Genomic DNA, 6,000 nt, shown 5'->3' on the forward strand with positions numbered 1-6,000 from the left:
CGGTGTGTGTTAGTAATGTATCAGCGTGTGTTAGTAATGTGTCGGTGTGTGTTAGTAATGTGTCTGTGTGTGTTAGTAATGTATCAGTGTGTGTTAGTAATGTGTCTGTGTGTTAATAATGTATCAGTGTGTGTTAGTAATGTATCAGTGTGTGTTAGTAATGTGTCGGTGTGTGTTAGTGGTGTATCTGTGGGTGTTAGTAATGTATCAATGTGTGTTAGTAATGTGTCGGTGTGTGTTAGTAATGTGTCGGTGTGTGTTATTGGTGTATCTGTGTGTGTTAGTGGTGTGTCGGTGTGTGTTAATAATGTGTCTGTGTGTTAGTAATGTATCAGTGTGTGTTAGTAATGTGTCGGTGTGTGTTAATAATGTGTCTGTGTGTTAGTAATGTATCAGTGTGTGTTAGTAATGTGTCGGTGTGTGTTAGTAATGTGTCGGTGTGTGTTAGTGATGTGTCGGTGTGTGTTAGTAATGTATCAGTGTGTGTTAGTAATGTGTCGGTGTGTGTTAGTAATGTGTCTGTGTGTGTTAGTAATGTATCAGTGTGTGTTAGTAATGTATCAGTGTGTGTTAGTAATGTGTCTGTGTGTGTTAGTAATGTATCAGTGTGTGTTAGTAATGTATCAGTGTGTGTTAGTAATGTGTCGGTGTGTTTTAGTAATGTGTCGGTGTGTGTTAGTAATGTGTCGGTGTGTGTTAGTAATGTGTCGGTGTGTGTTAGTAATGTGTCTGTGTGTTAGTGGTGTATCTGTGTGTGTTAGTAATGTGTCGGTGTGTGTTAGTAATGTGTCTGTGTGTGTTAGTAATGTATCAGCGTGTGTTAGTAATGTGTCGGTGTGTGTTAGTAATGTGTCTGTGTGTGTTAGTAATGTATCAGTGTGTGTTAGTAATGTGTCTGTGTGTTAATAATGTATCAGTGTGTGTTAGTAATGTATCAGTGTGTGTTAGTAATGTGTCGGTGTGTGTTAGTGGTGTATCTGTGTGTGTTAGTAATGTATCAGTGTGTGTTAGTAATATGTCGGTGTGTGTTAGTAATGTGTCGGTGTGTGTTAGTGGTGTATCTGTGTGTGTTAGTGGTGTGTCGGTGTGTGTTAGTAATGTGTCTGTGTGTGTTAGTGGTGTATCTGTGTGTGTTAGTGGTGTATCTGTGTGTGTCAGTAATGTGTCGGTGTGTGTTAGTGATGTGTCAGTGTGTGTTAGTAATGTGTCGGTGTGTGTTAGTAATGTGTCTGTGTGTGTTAGTGGTGTATCTGTGTGTGTCAGTAATGTGTCGGTGTGTGTTAGTAATGTGTCTGTGTGTTAGTGGTGTATCTGTGTGTGTCAGTAATGTGTCGGTGTGTGTTAGTGATGTGTCGGTGTGTGTTCGTAATGTATCAGTGTGTGTTAGTAATGTGTCGGTGTGTGTTAGTAATGTGTCTGTGTGTGTTAGTAATGTATCAGTGTGTGTTAGTAATGTGTCTGTGTGTGTTAGTAATGTATCAGTGTGTGTTAGTAATGTATCAGTGTGTGTTAGTAATGTGTCGGTGTGTGTTAGTAATGTATCAGCGTGTTTTAGTAATGTGTCGGTGTGTGTTAGTAATGTGTCTGTGTGTGTTAGTAATGTATCAGTGTGTGTTAGTAATGTGTCTGTGTGTTAATAATGTATCAGTGTGTGTTAGTAATGTGTCGGTGTGTGTTAGTGATGTATCTGTGTGTGTTAGTAATGTATCAGTGTGTGTTAGTAATGTGTCGGTGTGTGTTAGTAATGTGTCGGTGTGTGTTAGTGGTGTATCTGTGTGTGTTAGTGGTGTGTCGGTGTGTGTTAGTAATGTGTCGGTGTGTGTTAGTAATGTGTCGGTGTGTGTTAGTGGTGTATCTGTGTGTGTTAGTGGTGTGTCGGTGTGTGTTAATAATGTGTCTGTGTGTGTTAGTAATGTGTCGGTGTGTGGTTAGTAATGTGTCTGTGTGTGTTAGTGGTGTATCTGTGTGTGTCAGTAATGTGTCGGTGTGTGTTAGTAATGTGTCGGTGTGTGTTAGTGATGTGTCGGTGTGTGTTAGTGATGTGTCGGTGTGTGTTAGTGATGTGTCGGTGTGTGTTAGTGATGTGTCTGTGTGTGTTAGTGATGTATCAGTGTGTGTTAGTAATGTATCAGTGTGTTAGTAATGTGTCTGTGTGTGTTAGTAATGTATCAGTGTGTGTTAGTAATGTATCAGTGTGTGTTAGTAATGTGTCGGTGTGTGTTAGTAATGTGTCGGTGTGTGTTAGTAATGTATCAGCGTGTGTTAGTAATGTGTCGGTGTGTGTTAGTAATGTGTCTGTGTGTGTTAGTAATGTATCAGTGTGTGTTAGTAATGTGTCTGTGTGTTAATAATGTATCAGTGTGTGTTAGTAATGTATCAGTGTGTGTTAGTAATGTATCAGTGTGTGTTAGTAATGTGTCGGTGTGTGTTAGTGGTGTATCTGTGTGTGTTAGTAATGTATCAGTGTGTGTTAGTAATGTGTCGGTGTGTGTTAGTAATGTGTCGGTGTGTGTTAGTGGTGTATCTGTGTGTGTTAGTGGTGTGTCGGTGTGTGTTAGTAATGTGTCTGTGTGTGTTAGTAATGTATCAGTGTGTGTTAGTAATGTGTCGGTGTGTGTTAGTAATGTGTCGGTGTGTGTTAGTGATGTGTCGGTGTGTGTTAGTAATGTATCAGTGTGTGTTAGTAATGTGTCGGTGTGTGTTAGTAATGTATCAGTGTGTGTTAGTAATGTGTCGGTGTGTGTTAGTAATGTATCAGTGTGTGTTAGTAATGTGTCTGTGTGTGTTAGTAATGTATCAGTGTGTGTTAGTAATGTGTCTGTGTGTGTTAGTAATGTATCAGTGTGTGTTAGTATCGTGTCGGTGTGTGTTAGTAATGTATCAGTGTGTGTTAGTAATGTGTCGGTGTGTGTTAGTAATGTATCAGTGTGTGTTAGTAATGTGTCGGTGTGTGTTAGTAATGTGTCGGTGTGTGTTAGTGGTGTGTCGGTGTGTGTTAGTAATGTATCAGTGTGTGTTAGTAATGTGTCGGTGTGTGTTAGTAATGTATCAGTGTGTGTTAGTAATGTGTCGGTGTGTGTTAGTAATGTGTCGGTGTGTGTTAGTGGTGTATCTGTGTGTGTTAGTGGTGTGTCTGTGTGTGTTAGTAATGTGTCTGTGTGTGTTAGTAATGTATCAGTGTGTGTTAGTAATGTGTCGGTGTGTGTTAGTAATGTGTCTGTGTGTGTTAGTGATGTGTCGGTGTGTTTTAGTGATGTGTCTGTGTGTGTTAGTGATGTATCTGTGTGTGTTAGTGGTGTATCGGTGTGTGTTAGTGGTGTGTCGGTGTGTGTTAGTGGTGTATCGTGTGTGTTAGTGGTGTGTCGGTGTGTGTTAGTGGTGTGTCGGTGTGTGTTAGTGGTGTATCGGTGTGTGTTAGTGGTGTGTCGGTGTGTGTTAGTGGTGTGTCGGTGTGTGTTAGTGGTGTATCGGTGTGTGTTAGTGGTGTGTCGGTGTGTGTTAGTGGTGTATCGTGTGTGTTAGTGGTGTGTCGGTGTGTGTTAGTGGTGTGTCGGTGTGTGTTAGTGGTGTATCGTGTGTGTTAGTGGTGTATCGCTGTGTGTTAGTATCGTGTCTGTGTGTGTTAGTAATGTATCAGTGTGTGTTAGTAATGTGTCGGTGTGTGTTAGTAATGTGTCTGTGTGTGTTAGTGGTGTATCTGTGTGTGTCAGTAATGTGTCGGTGTGTGTTAGTAATGTGTCTGTGTGTTAGTGGTGTATCTGTGTGTGTCAGTAATGTGTCGGTGTGTGTTAGTGATGTGTCGGTGTGTGTTCGTAATGTATCAGTGTGTGTTAGTAATGTGTCGGTGTGTGTTAGTAATGTGTCTGTGTGTGTTAGTAATGTATCAGTGTGTGTTAGTAATGTGTCTGTGTGTGTTAGTAATGTATCAGTGTGTGTTAGTAATGTATCAGTGTGTGTTAGTAATGTGTCGGTGTGTGTTAGTAATGTATCAGCGTGTTTTAGTAATGTGTCGGTGTGTGTTAGTAATGTGTCTGTGTGTGTTAGTAATGTATCAGTGTGTGTTAGTAATGTGTCTGTGTGTTAATAATGTATCAGTGTGTGTTAGTAATGTGTCGGTGTGTGTTAGTGATGTATCTGTGTGTGTTAGTAATGTATCAGTGTGTGTTAGTAATGTGTCGGTGTGTGTTAGTAATGTGTCGGTGTGTGTTAGTGGTGTATCTGTGTGTGTTAGTGGTGTGTCGGTGTGTGTTAGTAATGTGTCGGTGTGTGTTAGTAATGTGTCGGTGTGTGTTAGTGGTGTATCTGTGTGTGTTAGTGGTGTGTCGGTGTGTGTTAATAATGTGTCTGTGTGTGTTAGTAATGTGTCGGTGTGTGGTTAGTAATGTGTCTGTGTGTGTTAGTGGTGTATCTGTGTGTGTCAGTAATGTGTCGGTGTGTGTTAGTAATGTGTCGGTGTGTGTTAGTGATGTGTCGGTGTGTGTTAGTGATGTGTCGGTGTGTGTTAGTGATGTGTCGGTGTGTGTTAGTGATGTGTCTGTGTGTGTTAGTGATGTATCAGTGTGTGTTAGTAATGTATCAGTGTGTTAGTAATGTGTCTGTGTGTGTTAGTAATGTATCAGTGTGTGTTAGTAATGTATCAGTGTGTGTTAGTAATGTGTCGGTGTGTGTTAGTAATGTGTCGGTGTGTGTTAGTAATGTATCAGCGTGTGTTAGTAATGTGTCGGTGTGTGTTAGTAATGTGTCTGTGTGTGTTAGTAATGTATCAGTGTGTGTTAGTAATGTGTCTGTGTGTTAATAATGTATCAGTGTGTGTTAGTAATGTATCAGTGTGTGTTAGTAATGTATCAGTGTGTGTTAGTAATGTGTCGGTGTGTGTTAGTGGTGTATCTGTGTGTGTTAGTAATGTATCAGTGTGTGTTAGTAATGTGTCGGTGTGTGTTAGTAATGTATCAGTGTGTGTTAGTAATGTGTCGGTGTGTGTTAGTAATGTATCAGTGTGTGTTAGTAATGTGTCTGTGTGTGTTAGTAATGTATCAGTGTGTGTTAGTAATGTGTCTGTGTGTGTTAGTAATGTATCAGTGTGTGTTAGTATCGTGTCGGTGTGTGTTAGTAATGTATCAGTGTGTGTTAGTAATGTGTCGGTGTGTGTTAGTAATGTATCAGTGTGTGTTAGTAATGTGTCGGTGTGTGTTAGTAATGTGTCGGTGTGTGTTAGTGGTGTGTCGGTGTGTGTTAGTAATGTATCAGTGTGTGTTAGTAATGTGTCGGTGTGTGTTAGTAATGTATCAGTGTGTGTTAGTAATGTGTCGGTGTGTGTTAGTAATGTGTCGGTGTGTGTTAGTGGTGTATCTGTGTGTGTTAGTGGTGTGTCTGTGTGTGTTAGTAATGTGTCTGTGTGTGTTAGTAATGTATCAGTGTGTGTTAGTAATGTGTCGGTGTGTGTTAGTAATGTGTCTGTGTGTGTTAGTGATGTGTCGGTGTGTTTTAGTGATGTGTCTGTGTGTGTTAGTGATGTATCTGTGTGTGTTAGTGGTGTATCGGTGTGTGTTAGTGGTGTGTCGGTGTGTGTTAGTGGTGTATCGTGTGTGTTAGTGGTGTGTCGGTGTGTGTTAGTGGTGTGTCGGTGTGTGTTAGTGGTGTATCGGTGTGTGTTAGTGGTGTGTCGGTGTGTGTTAGTGGTGTGTCGGTGTGTGTTAGTGGTGTATCGGTGTGTGTTAGTGGTGTGTCGGTGTGTGTTAGTGGTGTATCGTGTGTGTTAGTGGTGTGTCGGTGTGTGTTAGTGGTGTGTCGGTGTGTGTTAGTGGTGTATCGTGTGTGTTAGTGGTGTATCGCTGTGTGTTAGTATCGTGTCTGTGTGTGTTAGTAATGTATCAGTGTGTGTTAGTAATGTGTCTGTGTGTGTTAGTAATGTATCAGTGTGTGTTAGTAATGTATCAGTGTGTGTTAGTAATGTGTCGGTGTGTGTTAGTAATGTATCAGCGTGTGTTAGTAATGTGTCGG

Source organism: Trichomycterus rosablanca, chromosome 4 (assembly GCF_030014385.1).
Source record: "Trichomycterus rosablanca isolate fTriRos1 chromosome 4, fTriRos1.hap1, whole genome shotgun sequence".
Taxonomy (NCBI): domain Eukaryota; kingdom Metazoa; phylum Chordata; class Actinopteri; order Siluriformes; family Trichomycteridae; genus Trichomycterus; species Trichomycterus rosablanca.